We start from the raw sequence: 24934 nt of genomic DNA on the forward strand, positions 1-24934 counted from the left end.
TTCCTTACAGATGAATGCCAAATAATAAATATAGAGGGAATGGTGTATTTGGAAAATCATCAATGGATGCTAAAACTACTGAGTGAGAGTCTGATAAGAAAGGAAATAGTTTAAAAATACCTCCCCACAAATGACTTATTAATTACAAGGGGAAAGTGTAACTTTATAGTAGAGAAAACTCACTGACACACCAAGCAAAGTTAACATCACCAATATTGTGACTAGTTGGCATCATGTGCTTTATGATATGATACACTGAAAAGGATACAACACTATTTCTGTGTTATTCCATCAAGTAAGGCAAATGGGGGAATCTAATAATTAAGAGAAACCAGACAAATCCAAATTTAGGACATAGTTTAAAATAATTATCCACTTCTCTTCAAAATTCTCAAGGTCAATAAATGCAAAGAAGAACTGAAATGCTTTTCCAAATTAAAGAAACTAAAGATGTGTGAAAACTAAATATGATGTGTAATCCCAGACTGGACCCTGAACTAGGAATGAAATACCTATACAAATCATTACTGGGAAAATTCACAAAATGTAAATATGGACTATGTAATGGTATTGTGTCGATGTGAATTTTCCAAATTTTGACCACTGGACTGTACATTTATAAGAGAATGTCTTTTTCTTAGAAATTACACAATGAAGTATTTAGACAAAAAGGTGCATGATATCTATAACTTCCTCCTGAATATCTTTTAGAAGTTCTGTGTGTGTGTGTTTGGGTGTGTAAAACTAGATCATGTAGCTTAGTTTTATTTGCATAACATATATTTTACATGTACAGTCACACACAGAGAGCAAATAAAGGAACTCGTGAATCTGGGTACAGGGTTTACAACCTTCCTATAGGTGTGAAGTTATATCAAAATTAAAAACTATAAACAAAATGTGATAACATGTAAAATATATCTATGCATTAGTATGTATTCCATAATGTTGACCATAGCTCTATTCTGTACACAAACATGGATGAGTTAGCAAGCTTTTATTTCTAGATAAATACATCACTTAGTTTCAAAATTAAAGACAATGGAACAATAACGGGTACAGTATTTTATTTCCGTGTTGTTATTCAAAAGTAAAAATTTAAAAATACTTTCCACTGGCAATCTGTATGTAAATCCATATTAGTAAAGATTTAACTCAACAAGAATGACTACAGTGATATAGCACATGGCTTTTAGCTTATCCTTGTTCACTTCAGTATTAAAGGACTTTTATTCAATTCATTTGTAAGGGCATCTATGGTACATTGACTGCATTTATAAATAGCATAAAACTGTTCAATCCACTAATCTAACTATTTAACTGGCAGGCATCATGGGTCAGATTTAACTAAATTAACTGTAAGAAGGTCAGATTAAATAAAAATAGATGTACACATACAAGGTTAAAATTACTGCTACTTATGGAAATATATCATGGGAATTTTGATTGAATTCAGTTCAAAGTGGCTTAAAAGAGTTGCCCTCTATCTGATTTTATTCCTTCAGGCCTTAGATCATGCAGCTTAGGTTTATAGAATATCCTGGACATCACACACATCAAGCTTCCCCTTCTAGTTGCCCCGATAGTACCTATTTTCTTTCAAGGTTGGGCTCAAACTTTTCTTTTGTCAAAGATATTTCATTAGATTCTATAAGTTAGCATTAACCATTCTCACCCCTAGTACCCACAACATCCCCATCATATATGTGAACCTCTATAGAATCTAATGAGAAATCCACATGCCAAACTTCAGTGATTATATTTGTGTATAACTCCTTTACTGGATTGTAAACCTAAGGACAGAGAAAAGGACTATTTTGCATTATTTGTCTATCATGGTCTTTGTCATACATGCCAAATAAGCTAATGCCACCTTATGTATAATGTCTATAAGCATGTTAGCATAATGTCTGTATGCTAGCAGGCCCATGGTGAATAAGCTAGACAAAAGATACCAAGAATGTTTGGTTCAGCCTGTAGCCCAGCATGGCAGTTAAGAGCACGGGGTTGGCAATCTAAAGTACCTGAAATTGAATTCCAGCTCTACCGCCTAATGGCTAGAGGGCATAGTGCTAGTAATCTAATCTTTTTGTGGGTTTGTTTCCTCATTTAAAAATTTGTAATAAAGAAAAATGTTATTCTTAGAGTTGTGTGGGAACTAAATATATTAGCAGACACAGAGGGTTTAGAAAAATACCTGGCACATAAGTGCTTGCTATACCGTGCATGGATAAAAAACTGATGGTATGTAGGTGTTCTCTAGAGAAGGCATGGTTACCTTGAACCATGCCATATGAAGAACTGTTGAAAACAGTGTAATGCTTATTCTAAACTCAGCCAACAGACCAGAGCAGGAATCTTGCTTCTACTATTTGCTAGCTAGGTGATATTGTGCAAATCTCTTAACTTCTCTGAGTTTCATATCTACTTTGTAGACTAGAACTAATAGCAAGAAGAGAGAGAGACGATGGAGAGACAGAGAAAGGAGGAGAAGGCACAGGAGGGGGAAAAAGAAAATCTGCCCACAATCGCAGTAAGGAAGGAAAAGAGAGAACAGAGTGGAGTGAGAAAATGAAACAGGAGAAAAAGAGGCTGAAAAGCCATGGAATAAAGTGAGTGAAAAATATCTTGGGGTAGTGAAAAGACAATATGAGGAAAGTTAAGTGTTCAAGTTGAAGTAGATGCATTTTAGGGAAGTAAACCTCTCTTATAGGCCACTATAGTCACAGAATACCCAATCTTGAGCAAAGCATTTAGGTTAAATGCAATCAAGGAACTGAGGAAAGTGCTTAATTCCCTATCTTGATTAATGAGGTTTGGATCAGAAAGACTGTATGCAGAAGAACAAACGCAAAAGCATAGGTATCCCCTGAGAATGCCAATGACCCATAAAATCCCAGAAATATTGGTGGCTGATGTAAACTTCTATAAAACGAGGGACAGTGGTTGACATAGCATATGAAAATCTCAAGGGATCAGGAAACCTCACCTGTCATCGGGACACATTGTATTTGAAGGAACACATGATGCTGTAAGAATTGCCTTTCAATACTGGAATTCAATAATACCGGCAAGAGTCATTTTATTTAATTTTTCTCTTAATGTCTCCAGAAAGCATAATGGAGAACAGTATTTACAAAAGTTAAATATTGGCCAACTTCAGTTCATTAAAATGAAGACTATTTTGACAATTACTCTGTACAAAATTATTAGGAGATTGGAAACCATCTGTTCCATAATGTGTTTAAACTGAACAAAATGACCACTAGTTGGCATTACTACAGAGGGGATTTAAGCCAGAGAGAGGAAGATGAGGTAGCTGATCTTTGGGGCTCTTTCTAAAAATAAAAACAAGAACATAGGAAAGAGAACAAAGGAGAAAGCATTAGCAAAAGGGGTGGGGACATAACATTTAGTAATAACTGTTTCTGACTTGAATGTGATTTTTTAAAAATTTATTTATTTTATTTATTTTTGGCTGCGTTGGGTCTTCGTTGCTGCGCACGGGTTTTCTCTAGTTGAGGCGAGAGGGGGCTACCCTTCGTTGCAGTGCGCAGGCTTCTCATTGCGGTGGCTTCTCTTGCTGCAAAGCACAGGCTCTAGGCACACAGGCTTCAGTAGTTGTGGCTCGTGGGCTCTAGAGCGCAGGCTGAGTAGTTGTGGCACATGGGCTTAGTCGCTCCATGGCATGTGGGATCCTCCCGGACCAGGGCTCGAACCTGTGTCCCCTGCATTGGCAGGCGGGTTCTTAACCACTGAGCCACCAGGGAAGCCCTTCAATGTGATTTTTAAGAGAATAAATTAACTCTAAATGACATGGGAGGAAGTCAAGAATCCTAATTTCAGAAAACTTTGAAAATAAATAGATGCAGGAAGTAATAGTATAGTAGTGGGATAATAACATTTGAAGCAGAAAGATGTTTGTAGCCAAACAATGCCCTTAGGGATGATTTTGTGGTCTGAATATAAGGCTTGAAGCTAATAAAGCAGAAACGAACAACAGAAAGATGTGAAATGTAAAAGTGGGAGCTGTCATACGGGTCTATAACATGTGGCCAATTTCTACGTATTTTGGAAGACATGCAAAATTTTACATATTCACTATTACTCAACAAGTATTTTTTGGACACCAACTAAGTGTTGTAGTTGAAACAAAGAATTAAATGTGAATAGATTTTCAGTTTACTGAAGATAAATAATTAAGCACACAGTCATACTGTTGTTTGGTAATAACAAACATATTTGGCTTTTTACCATAGAGGTTTTAGAAAGAAGCACTTCCTATTCTCTCTGTTTTCTTACCACTTGACTATTATTTATCATCCTTTCTAAATCCTCTTGTGGATTAGTCACAATAAAGTATTTTTAAAATCCTACTATTTATTTCCATGTTTTTTGGGACTCTGAATTTAAATAGCTTTTCTACCTCCTTAAGAGAGATTATTCCATAAAACTTCTATTCTGGTCTATTTCTGTCTTTCTCTTTAATTTTTTTCTCCCACTTACCCTATCAGAAAATAACCATAAACACCTTTCCACCTTCTCAGATTTCCACATTCTTTTTATTCTTCAGAGTGAAAGCTTATTTCAATACTCTTGTTCTGCTTCCTGCCACTTCTTAGACTGATGAATATTATCTAATCTTTCAAACTTCAAAATACAGATCACTTTTTCAGGGAGGATTTTTATGACCTCTAGGCTATGTCATTCTCATTTTCCTAATGTTCCAGCTATGCCCAACACTCGTTGCACATTTCATTGCAACTGCTTTGTTAAAGTTTGTTGTCTGCACTAGGATGTCAGTAAAATCAAGGCAGGCACTACCACCTTAGTTATGTTCATCCTCTGTGTCCTCATACATACAACAGCCTAGTGTTTATTTGAGAGATGATGAATAAATGATTTAATAAATGGATAGATGTATAAAAAGATGACTTAATAAATGTAAATCTACCAGGTACCAGTAGTATTCTACATTATGTAGAGGTAGAATATAGAAATGAATGGGATATTGTCCTTTACCTTAAGATGCTAAAAATTTAGATTGAGAGATGCACATGTAAATGACCAATACTAAGTTAGGGGAATAAAACACATGCTATTTCAAAAAGCATAAGTGAAGTGCTGCTGCTGGAGGTTATAAAGGAAGGAGTGAGCCTAACTGGGAGCATCAGGCAAGGCATCACAAACAGGATGGGATCTGACTTCAGTCCTGTAGAAAGAGTAGGAAATTGATAGATATGGAGGCAGGGAAAATACTGTCCCAAGCGGTAGAGGTTTAGTCAAAGATGACATCATCAGGTCTTGTAGTCTAGGCTTTGTTGGAGTAGATGCCTATGCAAGTATTTAATCAGGAAAAACATGGACATGGGACAGAATATGAATGGTTCTACCAACTGAGCTAAAGAGTTTCAAGTTTAGTCTGTAGGAAATAGGGACCCATGAAACATTTTTTGAGAAAATTAATAATCAGCTTTTTAAGAACAATAACTGGAAATAATATGGAGAGTTCCCTGTAGAGATTTGAAAGCATCCGACTGAAACGCGAGGCTATTTAAATAACAATGGCAAGGGATGACAGTAAATGTAATGCCATGGCAAATGAATCTATTAATATGAAGTTTATATGCCCTATTATACTTGAATGACCATCCTCAATGTATCTGTAACAGGCACATCTACTTAGATGTAAGATTGATAAGTCTATAGAGAAAGCACCAAAGGGAACTTACTAAAATTTATATCTGAAAATCAAGTTTGAAAGGAGACATGTACTCAAACACAGATTGAGGCTACTGAGCTATTAAAGTATTTATCTGTTAATTAGACCAATATTAAGTTTATACATATATCTATAATTTATATAAAAGGAGGCTCTATTGTATCAAAATTTGCCTTTAATACTATCATAACTTGTCTTGAGAACAAGAGCCCATAAACTGTTACATTTGTAGCTTGAAAATTTTAGTGACATATATATTGATTTGGGAACTTATTTATTTAACTTTTGATTGTGCATGTTTTCAAGGTTTACTGGGGAGAAAAAGCTAAGGAGAATGTGATTGAAATGGCTGTATTTATTTTGAGGTCCTGGATGTGTTTATCTGTTTGTCTCATCCTGATTAAGCTGCAGCTTGTGTTAACCTTGGTGGATGCATATCTTTTTCCTGATTTAATTGCAATTGCCTGGAGCTTCAGTCTGCATCAAGTGCCGTGACAGCTTATAAAACAACAACAAAACAAACCAAAGTCAGCTAGGGAGGAGGAGACAAGAAGGAAAATGAGAAGTGGGAGATTTTCATCTCATTGAATTTCACTGAGTAAGTATTTATGTCCCCCTCAAGTTCATATGTTGAAATTGTAACTCCCAGTGTGGTGGCATTTGGAAATGAACACTTTGGGGAGATAATTAGGTTTAGATGCAGTCAGGAGGGTAGGATTCACAAGATGGGATAAATGCCTTTCCAAGGGGGGAGAGGGATAGAGAGGGAGAGGGAGAGGGAGGGAGATCTCCCTAGAGTGCAAGTCCTAAGAAAAGGCCATGTAAGGCCCGAACAAGAAGGCAGCCACCTGCAAGCCAGAAAGGGGGCCCTCCCCAAATATCAAATCTGTTTGCACTTTGATCTTGGACTTCCCAGCCTCCAGGACTGTGCAAAATAAACATCTGTTGTTTAAACCACCCAGTCTATGGTATTTTGATAGAGCAGCCTGAGCAAAGACAGCGGGCATACTGTATAATTTGTTAACACATATTTCCCTTTCCAGAAGCTATCTTTGTCTTTTTTCCCTAAGCATTTTGGTTTTTACCTACAGAACAAGGTAAGAATGTGATGGTCAATGATGACAGGTTTTCTAAATCTTACTAGCTGTAAAAGGGGAGAATAGTTTAATTTACATACAAAAACAAAACAGCAAAAATATTTCCTTTTGGCTTAGACAATTAAAAGTTAGATTAACAAAACAAATAATTATTTGGGGGTTTCCAGTTGCTTGTATGTACTCTTTTGTGTCCTGTGCCCTGTGGAAACTTGTCCCTGAGGATAGCACAGGTCAGGCAGGTGAAGGGTTCATTTTTAACTGGGAAACATTCTCATATGAGGCTGGAGAAACAGCCTGGTCACGGTGAGGACTAACCAGAAAAACTGTGGGAGAGAACTTAAAAGGGAAATTGAGACAGATGCCACTAATGGTAATTAAAAGGGTGGGAAAAAAAGTGTTAAAAGGGGAAAAGATAAGCACCCAGGTTAGAAACCAGAAGGTTTAGGCGCAGCACAGATTAGGTTCAATGCACTGTTTCAAAGAGTGGTCAAGAAGGACTAACTTAAAGGGAGACCAGCATTTCCCACAAACGTGGTGATCTAGTACAGTGGGGCTCCACCCACATTTTCACATAAAAGAATCACTGATATTATGTTATGTGTTTTTTGAAAGAATAATTTGGCAGTCCTGACCCCACCCTCACCACCCTGCCAATCCTTTTTGAAATCCTTTCCTCCTTGGTTTCTGTGATACTGCATTAGCCTGGGTTGTCTTCTCCCTTCTAGTGGCTAATCTCCTCCTCAGACTGCTCATATGAAAGTATCTTCTGAGTTATCAGGTCCAACTGTGTTTTTTCCTTGGATCTTAAGAACAGGATAACCAACTGTCTATTGAGTAGTGCCTTCTGGATGCACTGCGGGCACCTCAAAATTAACGTGCCAATAATGAACTTCTCAGTCTCCAAACCAACTCCTTTTCTTGATCCCTGAAGCTATTTTTTTTTTTTTTGCATTACGTGGGCTTCTCACTGCTGTGGCCTCTCCCGTTGCGGAACACAGGCTCTGGACGTGCAGGCCCAGCAGCCATGGCTCACGGGCCTAGCCGCTCCGCGGCATGTGGGATCTTCCCGGACCGAGGCACGAACCCGTGTCCCCTGCATCGGCAGGCAGACCCTCAACCACTGCACCACCAGGGAAGCCCCCCTGAAGCTTTTTAATAGCATCCTCAGCACTTACGACAACATTCTCATCATGACTTTTTCGCCCCTTCATCTTTCTAGCTTATCACATCCTGGCCCTCCTCTACCACTTAAATTGAATTTCAGTAGCAGTTAGCATAAACAGAACTGAGCTATAGACAAAGATTCTGTTCCCCCCCAGGTCCAAAATTCACAATGATTTACATTGTTTGAGATGCAGATTTCATAGGTCTACAGAATACCCTGTGAGTGTGGGATTTGAGTTTCTTTATTTAGAAATATTTGGTTTAGTTTATTTATCTGTATGAAAGATCTGCTCAGGATTTCCTTCCAAACAGTATTTCATTGTGTTTGTTTTCCTTTTTCTTTTCTGTGTGAATACCACATTATTATCTCTTTTGAAATGTTTGGATTCTAGAACTGTGTTAATTTGTGTTCTTTCCTAATTTTCTGGGAACTTAATGATCTCTCAAGAAGAAAAAAAAAGAATCTAACATCTTATTCTGAGGATTTCAGCACATTTAATCCTGTTTCTCTGGAGGGCACATCCCCAATATCATCAATCCCACAGTCACTATGAGAGCCATGAGGTAAAGTCTCCAGTCTACTTTGCTCCAAAGTGTTGATCCTCAGGACCTACTCCTCTGAAAGTAGTCAGGCAGGAGCTTGTGTTTACTAACAATTTCCACTCCAAGTAATCGCAAACAAATCAGCTCTCTAATCTTAAATAATTCCTCATCTGAGTTAATAATAGCTACCTCATAAGCAACTGTGAAGGAAAATGAAGCACTAGATATAAAGTTTCTCATGAAGTTCCTGGGATACATTAGGTACTAGATAATTTCTGTGGGTGGTGATTATCAACACTGCTGTTGCTAGTATAGTAGGTATGCTATAAGAAAACTTTGGGGAATTATACCAGATGCAGAAACATTGATATCAGCAAGCAAAACTGCTGAACAGCAATTTGACCTATAATGTAGTAGAAGTTTTATTATTATTATTATTATTGTCATTAAAGTCAAGAGTTCATAAGACATAGACATATGCTACCACTTAGCACAAGCAAAACCTACTTTTGCATTATTAATACCCACCAATTAAGACTCATTTCATCATGGCCTACTTGTTGATAAATTAAGATCTGGGTCATTTAGAAAATAAATGTAAATTTATCTTAACTTGGTTTAAGAAGATAATGAAGCATGCATGCTATTTGGAAAGGTTTTTATTTAAAATTGTTAATATTTAAGATTTAAAAGAATGTAATGAAGTATAACAATTTAGAAAACTAAGGGGAAAATCCATAGATAAACATCCTTGCTCTGAAAAGAGGGGAAAATAATCTTAAGTTGGCAGCCTATATTTCTACCTGCTTTGCATGACTGCTTGGTATGCAGGTACCAGGTCACAGGTGGAAGACATTGAGGACCATCATACAACGTAAATGTTTATAATATATCAAATTTACTGGCACATCTGTGTTAAATAATTTGTGAGGTTGTGCATCAAAGATGCTGAAAATGCTCAACAGAGAAAGCAAGAAATAAAACTTTTCTCTCTTGTTTTTTAATCTACCATTGGATGGTATCCAATTTACATGTTTCATTGGTTGGAACAGCCATCTGTAAGTCTGTGAAGCAGAAGTTTGTCTCTAATGTGTTCTGCTTCTCCCCAGCCACCTCCCCAGCTCCCAATATCAGACACTCAGGATCCTCAGGGACCATATTTTCTTTTATCATGTTGTCTCCTATTCTGAGAAATACCTTGTGCTTAGGTTTTATTTTCACAAAACAAATCAATTAAGTATTTTCTTAAGTCAAAAAAACATAATTAACAAGTTAAAAATTTCACAATTCATTACTGTAATATCTAAAAGTTTTTGCAAAATCTCTCAGCATTAAACCAACATCCAATTTGCCCTCCATATTTGTGGATTCTGCATCCAAATTCAACACACCTCTAATCTTTTTTGCAGAACACATGGATACAAGAAGGCCAACTGTACTACATCATTTTATATAAGGGACTTGAGCATCTATGGATTTTGATATCTGCAGGGGTTCCTGGAACTAATCCCCCACAGATACCCAGGGACTACTGTATTTATTATTACCATATCACAAATTAGTTCATTAGCTTCCTTAGCTGTATGTTTTGCATCCAGTTTACCTTAATGGTACCCCAGAAGAAACCTGGTCCAAGATTAACTGTTCTAACAGATCTGGGATTGGCCCCAACCACGTAAGAGGAAAGATTCTCTAGAGACCAACATCTGAGTTAAAGAGTACCTGCTTTAAAACATATTCTTACGTAAGACAATTAGAAAACTATGCATTTTGACAGCCTTATTGTATTCTTCTTTCTGCCACCCAACCTCACAGCATTTATGTTATTGAAATGTTTGTCTTATACTAATAGGTAAAATTGAGAAAGATTCTCTGAAGTGTTAGCTGTGCTACAAAAATAATTTTAAAGGACCGTTTTCATTATAATCCATAATATTCCCCTGGGTACTACTGGGTATTGGAGAAATTGGAACACAAATAGGATGCTTCTGAATACATGCTTTTGTTCTTTGTTCTTCCCCTTCTTCCCTCAATGGGCACTGAAAAGGCTCATGATCTCTGCGGTGGTTAAGGAAGGGTTGGAACCCAATTTATGGCTCACCACTTCTAAGTGTTGAGGTTTCTAAGACAAACATTGTGAGTACTAGTGTCACTCTCATTTTTATCATCTCATTCTAAGTCTCATTTTCCATTTGTTCTAACTTCTTCATCTACCAACTTCAGTTTTTTTTTTAATGTGTTTATGTATAAGCAAGTGGCAATAAACATTACACATTTTCAACTTATTACAAAATAACCGAAGACTTTGCCTTGGCCTCTTCCATCTCTTCTTATCAAACAAACATCCTGAATGATATAAGTTACTGTAACCACAGAACCAGCCCAAACTGGCCCAGTACCCTATTTGTAAGAAAATGCTGGGTTGTTTTTCAGAGATAACTGAACAAAACAGCAAGTCATGCAGCTGAAGCCAGAACTGAGGAGAAAATGTTGACCTCAAGTAACAGTCAGAATCAAAGTTTCTCCCTACAATGGAACCAAAGGACCGGACATGACCAGAATCTGAAGGCAGGAGCCTTTTCCGAAGTGAAGGGTCTGCTGTCCAGGAAGATCTGGTACTGAAGCCCCCTTTACCACAGCTCACCATAAACAGGCAAGTTCCAAAGCCCTCCAATAGAAACCAACCCTGCCAGCACTTCCACATGCCAAACTGCCCACCTCTAACTCATAAAAGTTTGATGGAACCCCAGATCAGGGAGACAGATTTGAGCTCTGCCTCCTGTCTATTTGCTGGTCAACCCTGCAATAAAACTCTTTGTTATCTCAAAAACTATTGTCAACATATTGGCTTCTATGTGCTTCAGGCAGCAAACCCTTTGCTCAGTAACATTACCCCCAAATCACCCTCTGGAGAAATAAGATCAACGACATAACAAAGAAACTGTGTCTTGGACATGGAAAGTCTCGAAAATAGATGTGCATGTCTCGGCCAGATCTGATCACATTTAATTATTATTTATTTCCCCCCCCAGCTCTTAAGTTAAAGTTTGAAACTGAACTCATTTATGGGTCAGAGGTGCTTACAAAGGAATTGGCAAATACTTCACAGACCAGAGAGGTTGCGTATTGATATAGTTTTAAGAGAGAGAGGAAAAGCTTTTCCCCATGAACTCAGTGAGGAGGAAACACAGCCTGAAGCTATATCAACAGGGAATTAATGAGCCACAGGACATAAAGTCTAACAGAGAGCAAAGTGTATTAATGAGCTCAAGGCTCATGTTCACCCTCAATCAATTAGTCTGAGAAGACCTACCTCATGTCCCTGTGATTCGTCTTCAATGAATCATTCACGCTGCTGCTTGCGGGTCACAGCCTTCCCCATTCTGGTGCCTCATCACCTAGAGAATAAAGTCCAGACTATTTGTCTGTCATTCAAGACCACCCACAAGAAGTCCAAAGCAACTTTCTAGTCATCATACACCTTCTTACATTCTCCAGTCATACATTTTGCCGTGTTGTTGTCTGAATAAGTCATTCGGTTACAAGTTCCTTTGGATTTTTTGGTACAGATTGGTCTCTTATCCCAAAATATCCTTCCCGTCATGCTCTGCCTCTGTTCAAATCCGACTCATTCTTTAAGACACCGCTCAGATATAAAATCCTCTCTGAAGCCTATCTACGTATTTTAGTCTGCATTTTCATCTATGCAACTTACACTTTGTGGAAAATAATGACTAGGTTTTGGGGTGCCCAGCACTTCTATAGACAAAGAAACTAAGCTGAAAGATTAAATGGGGACAATATTAGTGTTTACTTCAAAGGACTGTTAGGAGGATTTAATATGACAATATATGTTAAGTCATTAGTACTAGATAAATATTAATTGCTTGGAAAATATTTATGTTAGCTAGTAAGTGACAATTTATGAACTCTAAACGTGGGCTCTCTGACTCCGAGAGTAATCTTGTGTAGGTGAGCATACCTGTGTTGAGGTACTATGCTACTCCACTACTACAAGCTCTGTGTTTTCAGGTTGGTTTATTTACTGTCTTGGTCTCTTAGAGACTCACTCTTAAATGAACATTCTGGAGCTCTTTTATTCTGTGTTTCAGAGACAATTGTGAGACCCATCCGAGTCTGAGGATGGAGATATAGATGGTCATGGAAGAAAAAATTAAGTAGTGAGGAGCCTGCAGTGCTTTACCAAGCCAAAGGGACTGGTTAGCACAAGACAGAATTTATCAGATTTGTTTGGAGTTCTGACTTTGCCATATGGGTTCAGACAAAACTGAAATGCAAAACAGAATTCTAAATCATTCAAAGCTGTGAATGGAAATTGCCAAGTTTTACAGTCTCAACTGTGAGGTGGTGAGACCACAGGAAGAAGAGAGGTACTCTAAGGAAACAAAATGATCTCATTCTCTTTAACTCACATAAGTACCTACTATGTAGAAGACATGTGCTAAAGATGATGGGGAAAATAAAGATGATTTGGTAGACTTAGTGATCTGAAAACTAAGTATCATAATGACAGCTGAGTTTTTGTAGGTCTCTGGGGGCCTTATCATGAGCCTTACATGCAATCTATTAAAAGCACAGCCATCCATACCTATATGTTCATATATACTTCCCATGTGAATAATATCAGGTGACACCAGGTTTCACACAATGACAAACAAATGATTTTTTTCATTATCAAAACCATAAACTTCTAAAACTTTCAGTAAATATATCTCAATCTTCTAAATATATATACATAACATAATTTCTAATGTACAGATAAACATGATTTATTTCAGTTTTAAAAAATTTTACTATAATAAACTAGTGAAAATAACATTCTTTTTTAAACATTCGTTAAGTGGCACGAATAAATATACCTAGTTTCTCCATTTATTAATTTAGCACTTAATAAAGTCTTTGTTTTAAAAGAGTTTTAGAACATTTGCCAGAATATCAGAGAGTGTTCCCATACACCCTATACACAGTCTCGCCTATTGTAAACACCTCATATTAATGTGTACATGTATCACAACAAACCAATACTGATAAGTAATGATTCACAAAAGCCATATTCTCTTCAAAGCTCCTCAGGTTTTTTTTTAAGTATATTTTGAGATAATTGTAGTTCTACATTTGCATGTAGTTCTATAAAATAATAGAAAGAACTTGTGTATCATTTACCCAGTTTCACTCAACAGTAATACAGTCATACCTTGGAGATGCTGTGGGTTTGGTTCCAGACTACCACAATAAAGCAAATATTCCAATAAAGCAAGTCATACCAATTTTTTGGTTTCCCAGTGAATGTAAAAGTTCTGTTTAAACTACACTGTAGTCTATTAAGTGCGCAATAGCATTATGTCTAAAAAAAGTATATACCTTAATTAAAAAATAGTTTATCAATAAAAAATGCCAAAACAATTAAATAGTAACATCAATGATCACTGGAAGTGATCTCCATAACAAATATAACAATAATGAAAAAGTTTGAAATATTCTGAGAATTACCAAAATGTGACACAGAGACACAAAGTGAGCAAATGCTGTTGGAAAAATGGCGCCCATAGACTTGCTCGATGCAGGGTTGCCAAAAACCTTCAATTTGTAACAAACATAATGTCTGTGAAGTGCAATAAAACAAAAAGCAATAACACAGGTGTGTCTGTATCTTGCAAATCTGTAGAACAACATCACAACCAGGATATTGACATTGATATTTGAGATACAGAACATTTCCATCACCACAAGGATCCCTCCTGTTGTTCTTTTATAGAGAGAACTTAGAGGGAAAGGTCTACTTAATTGTTTTTGTCTTAATTGTTTCTGATCTTAGAGGGGAAGACCTACTTAGTGACCACCTAAGGTCAGAAACAATTGTCTTCGCCATTAAGTATACTGTTAGCTGTAGAATTTTTGTATATGTTTTTTATCAGTATGAGGAAGGTTTTCCCTATTCCTATTTTTAATAGTTTATATCATAAATGGATGTTGGTTGAGTTTTCTCAAATACTTTTACTGCGTTAATTGATTTCATCAGGTGATATTTCTTCTTTAGCCTGTAATATGGTGGACTACATTGTTTGATTTTCTAATATCAAACTAGTCTTTTATCACTGATGATGGTATATAATTCTTTTATATATTGTTACATTTTATTTGCTAATATTTTGTTAAAGATTTTTTGCGTCTGCATTCATGAGGGATACTGGTTTACAATGAGTTTTATTTTTTTTTGTACTGTACTTCATTGATTTTTGTACCCATGTAATACTAACTTTATAAAATAAAGTAGAAAGTGTTTCTTCTTTCTTATTTCCAAGATGACACTGTGTAGAATTGGTGTTATTTCACTCTTTATTTTCTAAGTTCTTGAGGTTGGAGCTTAGATTATTCATTTAGGACTTTTCCCCTTTTATTACGCATGTATTTAGTACTATATATATTCCCCACAACACTGTTTTCATCCCATCACCATTCCCCTTCAGTGATAAGATTGTTTTAAATATTTTCTCTATAAACATTAAAACCACATCAGACAGTGTTTAGTTTTTGCTCCAAAAGTCAAACATAATATAGGAAATTCAAGAGGAGAAGAAAATATTTACTGATTTTTCACCCTTTCCATTCTTCTTTCTTCCTTTCTGATGTTCCAAAACTCTTTCTTTTACCATCTCCTTTCCATTTAGAGAAATTCCTTTAGCCATTCTTCTAGGGTAGATTTACTGGAGACAAATTCTCTTGATTTTCCTTCATTATGAGAATGTCTTCTTTTCCCCTTCATTTCTGAAGGATATATTGCCTGATAATAGGATTCTAGGTTGACAGTTTTTTTCTTAGAGTACTTGAAAAATGTTGTGTCACGTCCTTTTGGCAAGTGACGCTACATTATTAATCTCTGAGAAAATCACTGCAATTTGAATTATTTGTCCCCCATAGATAAGGTGTAATTTCTTTCTGTTTTCCAGATTTGCTTGTCTTTATTTTTCAGAAGTTTGACCATAATGTGTCTTGGGATGGGTTTATTTGGAATTATCCTTTTTGGATTTCTCTCAGATTCCTGAATCTATAAATTTGTCTTTTGCCAAATTTGAGAATTTTTCTGTCATTTCTTTTTCAAGTACTTTTTCAGCCCCACCCTCTTTTTCTTCCTTAGCTTGGACTCCAATGCCATGGATATTAGATCTTCTGTTTTATTCCCACAGGGAATATATCTCTGAGGCTCTTCTTATTTTTAAGTGTAGTTTCTTCATGCTGTTCAGATTGTGTAATTTCTTTTGTTCTAATCATCAAGTTCATTGATTCTTTCTTTGGTCCCCTCCATTTGGCTGTTACATCAATTTACTGAGTATTTTATTTCAGTTACTGAATTTTTCAGTTATAAATTTCCATTTGGTTCTTCATATCATCTACTTCTTGCTGAGAATACCTAGTTCTTGCTGTGACTATTTTTTCATTTGTTTCAAGTACATTCATTATTACTCACTGAAACATTCCTATATGACTGCTTTAAAATATCTGTCAGATAATTTTAATACCTATGACAGACGTTAAAGATGGCAACTGTCATCTCAGCATCGGTGCCTACTAACTGCCTTTTTTCATTCAGGTTTGGATCGTTCTGATTCTCGGTAATACAAGTTATGTCTTTACTGAAACCTAGAAATTGTGAATATGATGTTATAAAACTGTGGATCTTAATTAAATTTCTGTTTAGCTGGCTTCTTCTGACACTACCATGGAATGGGAAGAAGTGGTAATGCCTCATTACGGCCAGGTAGATACAGACATCCAGGTTTCCCACTTGGCCCCCAGTGATACCCAAGGGAGGGAACTCCTCTTTACGTCTGGACAGGAATGGGCTTCCCACTTCCTCACTAGGCCTCCACTGATAACTCTTAGCATGGGTGATGTAGATGTGCCTTGTTACGTCTCCCCACGTGGCTTCCATTAACACCAAGGTTAGGGGAATGGCCTTGTTGTTGCTGGGCAATGGTGAAATTCCTAATTATCTCATAGGTCTCCTTGATACCACCCTCGTATGGAGAGTAGGAGGAAGAGCACCCCATTAATGATGAGTGGGAATGTAAGTCCAGGCTTCCCATGTGGTTTCTCTACGAAGGAGAAAAGGGTGGTCTCATTATTCATTGTAGGAATGAAAGTTACAGCTCCCAACTCAGTCTTCTCTAAGACCATCTCATCAGTGGGGTTAAGGTGCCTTACTACAGCCAGGTAACAGTTCCTAGGCTCCCCACTCGGTCTTTACTAGTGGGGGTAGGAATGGGGCCATGGCTTTTTCAAAGACATTTGGTTGAAATAAAAGTACTGTGGTTTAACTTTTTTCCTCTGTTTTGTTGGGCTGCCCCTTCATTGTGGTTTCTTAACTAGAGATAAAAGGCTTTTGTTTGAACCTTTTTTTTTTTTTTCTTATGCCCATTGGCATTTCCAGATTGCTGGCTTTTTCAGCTCCAAGTCTGGGAAATATGAGACAAAAAGAAAACCCAAGGAATTCACTACCATGTCATTTCTTGGGTCCCAAAATTCCTAGCCAGTCTTCCTTTTTTCTAACTTCCAGAGTCTTCCTATGTTTCTTTTATATATAATAGCCAGGGGTTTTAGTTGTGTGTAGCAAATGAAATAGAGAAAAGTACATCTATTCCATCTTCCCAGAAGTGGAAGTCCTCTCGTTTTAAGTATTTCTACTCAAATTACACTACTAATTTTTCCAATTATACTAGGCTCTGGAAAATTTCAGAAATAACCATATACATTTGCACCAGGCATTCCTGAGTGTAGATGATGGTTTTAAGCTTTGTCAGTTTCCTAACCTATAACATGAGGATAAAAGCATCTTCCTGGCAGGAGTCTAGTGAAGAATAAAAGCAATTATGTATGTGGTACTTGGCAGAGTGCCTCACACATACACACTCAAAAATGGCAACTGCTCTTATTTTTATTGCTAATAGGCTCAAAATCAGATTTTTTCAATTAAAAGCCATGTGATCTTAAACTTCATATATATATAATTTTTTTAACATAGCAAAATGCTGCCATCTATACCATAAGACTGCTGTTGGTTAGGGTAGAAATTCATGGAATAGATATAGGTAACCTGGAGTCAGAACTGGAGAGAAGGTTTACCATCAGAATGTTAGAAACATACCTTAATTATAACTATACACTTCAGAGTCCACCAAAAGTTCCAGTCTGAGAATCAGAATGAAGAAAGACAGCTTATGCACGTAGCCTTATGATAAATGACTTCACCCTGAGAGGATTCCACTACAGTACTGGAAATGCATTCTATTATGGCAAAAAGGAAAATGTCAAAACTTTTCCCGGATTTGAGGAGAAAATGTGCTTCATCATATGTCTTGATCAGCCTTTTTATTGAATCTCTGAATATTGACCAGCCTCGTGCTACTGTATATGTATTTCTTTCCAAGGCTTAGGTAATGTTCTAAGGACCTAATCTTGACTATTTCTGAAATCTCAGGTTTTACCCTTTTATGTTGAAAAGTCTTATACCTTGATCCAGTTCAACCTACCAGGCTGAGAAGCCAATATTCAAAAGCACAGATATTAGGAAGGACCTTGGAACAGGTTATAGGCTGCCAAGCACTCTATGCTTTCTGCCCAATGCCAGCCCAGGAGTAAGATGAAAGGATGTGTCTATTCCCCCCACCCCCACCCCCCACCCCCCACCTTAGGGCTACAATTGTGAATCACAGTTTTGAATGGATCATACTATGAAATATCAATTAATTCAAATGGTTGTGAACATGGCTGATATTTTGGTTACCTGGAAGTGAACAGAAAACCCCTTTATTTACTACAACAATCTTTTGGGAATTCTAGGTCACAGAATTCAACGTTTCTCTGAGAAATTAGGATGAGGAAAAGCTTATGAAACTGGACTCTGCAAAGTGAGGATCTTTCCAAAATAATTTGCTACCAGGACACACATTTATTGGTCATTTCTTTTTTATATTTCTTACCCACCACCTCTTTCCATCCTCATAACTTACTTTGAAGTGAGGTCTGTGACCTCTACTTTACAGATGAGGCTTGTTGAGGTTTTAAGACTTGCTAGAACCAGGATTTTCATCCAGTCTCTCTGCAGTTAAGTCCTAGGTGTTTTCAATTACATCCACTCTTTTTCTGGGCTATTCTCCCTCAGTTTAAGTTCTGGTCCAAATGTCCCATCAGCCAAATTGATGTTTTCAAAGACACTCTGAAAGAAGCACAGTGCATCCCTGTGGCCAGCATAGTAAACAGCAGAAATTGAGCTTTCGGATTTCAAGAAAAGGGAAAATTTAGCAGCATGTAGTAGTGGCAGCCTTGAGAACACTTGAAATATGTTGTTCCTAAACTAAGATTTTGGAAACTAATTAAAAAAAGGCAACTTCTCTTTTAGGAGGTTCGGTTTTGTATTAACTTTTTGGTTTTCTGTTTGAGTTTGTGTGCATTTTGCAGTATAAGATTTTATTTTTTTTTATCATTTCCCATATGACAAAACATAGTATGAAAACTTTTATATGAATAATCTCATTTAATCCTCACAGTGGCCCTGTGATATCAGTGCTATTAATTACCACAACTCCTTACTCTATAATGGAGGAAATCAAACTTCAGAGATGCCATGTGACATGCCTGGTAGTGTACAAAGCTAAGATTCCAGCTCAGGACTGTCAGCCCCAAGCCTGGAAATTTACTTACTCTCCACATTCCTATCACCAATTTTTTCTCTGTATTCTTAATGAGAAAGATGAAGACAACACGGGTATTTGAAATTCTAATAAAGTTAATCAAGAGTTTGCTCATGTATTTGATAAAATTGATTATTGATGACATCTCTTGAGCCTCAATTCTTATGTAGATGTTGGATAGCTTAACCCAAGACAAATATACACCTCCTGAAGCCCTTCAAAGCACCTACAAAGATTTTTAAAATTCTTGCCTTGTTTTGTTTTACCCATCTGTAGCAGTTCCAGGCCAGACTCTCAGAAGATTCTTCTACCCTTAAGTGGAATACACCATTGGAATCTATGGAATTTAGTAACTTTCTACTAATAGACTTTTGAAAACATTTTGTGTCATTGTTCCACTGGATGTTTTAACTGTTTGCCAAAACAGGTAAAATTCCATCCTCTTTCAGAGAAGGAAACTGAAAGACAAACTATCCTGTGGGCACACCTCGAAAAAAACCATCTGGAGCAGCTGCATTTACTTCACCTTAACCATGCATTTATGGGGATTTCAGGTGGGGCTAGGACTACTCAGTCTAGACCTTCATCACTCTGAACCTGGTCCTCAGACCGGGTGCATTATCATTGCCTGGGAGCTTGTTTAGAAATTCAGGATCTTGGTTTCTACCCCAGACCTACTGGATCAGAATCTGCATGATTTTAACAGTCCCTTAGGTAATCTGTCTGCAAATCAAAGTTTGAGAAGGATAGGTTTAGACAGCCCTATCTACCTTATGAGTTTCACTATTTGGCTTACATAACAAACATAAATAAATCCACAAAATGTAATTTGATTGCTATTTTTCTTTTCATATAGGAACTCTGGGATTCACACGCACAAGACTCTTAATCTGTTTTCTACAAAACAGTGGGGAGGGGTAGGGAGAGATGGTTAAGATGCCACACAGATGATTATTTCATGGACCTTCATCATTAGTTATGACATTTTCTATGTGATTATGAAGTATGGTCAATTACAACATAGTTTACCCAAGTTGGTAAGGTTGATACAGAAGAATTTCATGACTAAACACTATTTTATTTTGAAGATACTCTCTAAGTATGCACTTGTCTCTTCCTCAGAAACCAACCAAGTATATTTCCTGTAATAACAGGGTAAAAGCAGATATGGGACAAATGTTACAGAACTGAGGAGAAAAGAAGGATTTAAGAGTAAAAATTTTGGTTATTTGACCAATGACTCAGGTAAAATTAAGGTCAGCAGATTAAAATGGGGACACAGAATTCAAAGAATCACAGACTATAGAAATGTTTAAGCTGAAAAGAAGCTAAGCATGCATTTCCTTCAAGACCCTCAAATGAACTAAGTAACCCAGATTAATCAAGTGCCTTGCCTGAAGACACACAGCCCATAAATAGTAAGACTGTCTCAATTTTCTAGGTTATCAGTTCTGTTGTTATGGAAACTATCCACTTCCCTCAACCGCCCATTTTATTGCCATATACATACTGAAAAATCAAGTAACAAATGAATAGCCGACCAATTCAACGAGACACAAAATATCACTTGGTATTTTTTTTTCCTTCCATCATTGCCTTATTTTGCCTGGATTTGTTTTTCTCTTTGTCAAGTTTTTGTTTTATGTTTTGATTTCCCTTGTTTCTGCCTCTGGTGATCTTCCTGGACATCTCTTCTATTTCATGAAAAGCTTCTAAAGAAATGTGTGTAAGAGTTTTAGCTGAAACAACTATTTCAGTCAAGAAGATAGCCATAGCAACTCCTTTTGGTAATCAAGAGTATTAATAAATTCAGTTGATTCTGCCACATTTTAGTGCAGGGTATGGATCAAATACTGTGCAGTGTGCTTTACATGCATTTCTCCATTCAATCCTCAATCCCATTCCTATAGCTAAGGAAAATGAAGGTCAGAGAAGTTAATCATCATATGTCCTTGGGCTATTCACTTAAGTGGTGCATTCAGAATTCAGACTCAGATCTTAATCCACCCTTAAGCGCATCCGGTTTTGTTGCAAAGAGTACCTTATAATTTTCCATTTTAAAAAGTAGGCTTCAGCAAACTACTGCAGGTTATGAATTTATAAACAGGTAAGAGAAACCGTGGCAGTAGATGAGGCTATCTCCATTTTCTTTGACCATTTCCATCGTATTAAAATTTTAAACATATTAATTTCTAATTAGACAAATCTAGATGGTAATCACAGAGATTTAATTTACCCAATATCATTTATTGGAGAGTGAGATTTGTCACTTGGAAATGATAATTAACTCATCAAAAACGTTTTGGGATTGGAAGGAAAAAATTAAAAGGAAGTACTCAGGAGTTATGCTAAAAAAGGCATCTGAGACTCGCACTGTTACTGAATATATTGGTGCAAGGCAAAACAGCTTTCCAATAGGTATCATGTTTGTGGTTTAGAATTCTTAGTAAAGAGGACACAGTACCAGAAAGATCTTTGGATATTTTAACACCTAATGTAAGTTTAATGCTCTGTGAATGTTAGTTTCCTAATGCATAATTGGAATTACAAATTGATTTTCAAAGGGCTTTTTTTCTTGTTTTTGCTGTCTTCTATGGAAGAAATATATTATTTCTATAATAAGTGTTTTTTTCTTGTCTCTCTGCCTCTACAACATGAAAATACCATAGATAGACACAGAGTAATAAATTTTATTACCAATGTTACAGAGCAAAGAAATGGTAGCTTTTTTTCCCCCAATGTTTATTGAGAACTTCAGTGTCAAGAGTTTAGATATATTTTTTTTTTTTTTGCGGTACGTGGGCCTCTCACTGTTGTGGCCTCTCCCGTTGCGGAGCACAGGCTCCGGACGCGCAGGCTCAGTGGCCATGGCTCACGGGCCCAGCCGCTCCGTGGCATGTGGGATCTTCCTGGACCGGGGCACGAACCTGTGTCCCCTGCAATGGCAGGCGGACTCTCAACCACTGTGCCACCAGGGAAGCCCAAGAGTTTAGATATTAATAGTAATAAGAGTCTATCAGGAAAGATATATTTTCAGTTTCCATCAGCCTTTATAAAATGACCTACATAGTACTAAGCAAACAATCAGTTTGCAAGGGATCTAGGTCTGACTAGATGATGTGAAAAAGGCTCAAATATTTCATGGGCTTGGCTTTAGCTCCTTACAAAATATTCTACAGGAACCAGAAATTTTTAATTGAAAAAAAGATAACAAAAGTCATCTTTAAACATGAAAATTTTTAAAAATATGGAAAATGAATAAGAAATGTGTTCTTTAAAATCCCTAGGTACACGAGGGCTTCTCTGGTGGCACAGTGGTTAAGAATCCACTTGCCAATGCAGGGGACACGGGTTCAAGCCCTGGTCCGGGAAGATCCCACATGTCGTGGAGCAATTAATCCGGTGCACCACAACTACTGAGCCTGTGCTTTAGAGCCCGCGAGCCACAAATACTGAAGCCTGCGAGCCACGACTACTGAAGCCCGCGCACCTAGAGCCCGTGCTCCACAACAAGAAAAGCCACCGCAGTGAGAAGCCCATGCACCGCAACAAAGAGTAGCCCCCGCTTGCCGCAACTAGAGAAAGCCCACGTGCAGCAACAAAGACCCAACACAGCCAAAAATAAATAAAAATAAAATAAATTTATAAAAAAAAATCTCTAAGTACACGAATTATAAAAAATGACCTCAAATTGTTATTCAAAATTTTCTGCTCCCAGTTGTGGCGGTAGGGTAGTCAATGCCTTTTTTTTTTAATACATCTTTATTGGAGTATAATTGCTTCACAAAAGTGTGTTAGTTTCTGTTGTACAACAAAGTGAATCAGCCATATGTATACGTATATGCCCATATCCCCTCCCTCTTGAGCCTCCCTCCCACTGTCCCTATCCCACCCCTCTAGGTGGTCATGAAGCACCAAGCTGATCTCCCTCTGCTATGCTGCTGCTTCCCACTAGCTATCTATTTTACATTTGGTAGTGTAGATATGTTGATGCTAGTCTCACCTCGCCCCAGCTTCCCCCTTTCCCCACCCCCACCCCATGTCCTGAAGTCCATTCTCTATGTCTGCGTCTTTATTCCTGCCCTGCCACATGGCGGTTTCCCAACAATGAAGTTCAAAGAGCTCTTTAAACAGTGGTTTTTTCATTATAAATTTTGCATGTAAATACTTTGCATGCTCTGATTTAATGAGGCCATTCAATGCTTTCTTAATACTACTGAAACTTTCTCCCCCAGGACTCATTTGATTGCTCAGAAATATCTTTGATTCATTTGCATTTACTAATTCAGGGAACCATGAGGATATTTTCTGAGCCCCTACTAAATTTCTACCAGTGAGCCCTGGGGATACAGCAATAAACAAGATAAATGTGGTCCTTGCCTTCAATGAGCTTGTAATCCACTGGATAAAACAGATTTTTGAGGAAGTAATTAAAAGAACAGTGAATTTAACAAAGAAGTTCAAGGCACAATGCAAGTATAAATATTTTATACATTATAAAATGAACGTATGTCAAAGTTTTTATATAATGTGTTAACTAATGAGAGAACTAGAAATTAGTTCAAATGTGAATTTACAGAGATTTATACTCTATATCAGATTAAATTTATTTCATTATTATGAACAGGAATAATTTGCATTGCTCTGGACAGAAAGCACTAATATTGCTATCAGTTTTCTTCTGTCTCTACACAGTTATGAAATAGACTGGTCAATCAAAGACAATTAAAGACACCTCTACGGAACCAAGTAACCCCTAGAGGGTTCACCAGATAATGTCCAGCACTCCTCCTAAAGGACACCCCATAATCCTTTTTGCCTATTTCCAAGTCTTTGACAGTTTGCCCTGGTAGCTTAAAAAGGATAAACCTAGATAAAAGGGTAGTAATAATTGGAACAAGGATAGTTACCACATCCCTGTAAACCTTAACTGAAAGGCATAATATGAACACTGGAAGGAGTAGTAGAATCTCAAAACAAAAGAGAAACAAATTGAAACACAATTTTAGAACATATGTCACCTTGCTTTGTTTCCAGGAAAGGTACTGACAAAAATGCATGCTTTCTTATGATTCAGCATACCAGCCCATACCTTTATGTTAATGATCTTTATCTATTAATATGGAGCTACTCACTTTTCAAATGCAGTCTATGATGGTTAATTTTATGTGTCAACTTGACTGGATTGAGTCACAGAATGCCAAATATCTGATCAAATATTATTCTGTGTGTTTCTGTGAGGGTGCTTTTAGATAACTAACATTTAAATCAATAGACAAAGTAAAGCAGATGGCTCTCTCTAATGTAGGTGGGTCTCATCCAATCAACTGAAGGTCTGAATGAAACAAAAGACTGACCCTTCCCTGAATAAGAGGTAATTTCCTCTTGCCTGATTACCTGAAGCTGGGACATTTTTCTGCCTTATAACTTTAACAGAGACATAAGCTTGTTGGGTCTTGAGCCTGCCAGCTTTCAGACTGGAATTACACCATCAGCTCCCCTGGATCTCAGCTTGTTGATTGCAATCCTTGGGTCTTATCATCCTCCATAAACATGCGAGCCAATTTCATATATATATATATATATATATATATATATATATATATAGAGAGAGAGAGAGAGAGAGAGAGAGAGAGAGAGAGAGAGAGACCATAATGGAGAACCACTTAATATCCTCTTGAGTATCAGGTAAAAGGTTG

The 24934-nt window shown here is 37.0% G+C and overlaps 1 long non-coding RNA gene across 1 annotated transcript in view; it reads right to left on the reverse strand.

Moving 5' to 3' along the window:
* Nucleotides 1–24934, reverse strand: part of LOC308606257 — a 1608653-nt gene that overhangs the window by 497202 nt on the left and 1086517 nt on the right. Inside the window, exon 10 of the long non-coding RNA XR_014013787.1 lies at nucleotides 11840–11924. This is a non-coding gene — a long non-coding RNA (uncharacterized lncRNA). The remainder of the gene's footprint in view (nucleotides 1–11839; nucleotides 11925–24934) is intronic.

Source organism: Mesoplodon bidens (genome assembly GCF_964165515.1).
Source record: "Mesoplodon bidens genome assembly, chromosome: 18".
Classification (NCBI taxonomy): Eukaryota; Metazoa; Chordata; class Mammalia; order Artiodactyla; family Ziphiidae; genus Mesoplodon; species Mesoplodon bidens.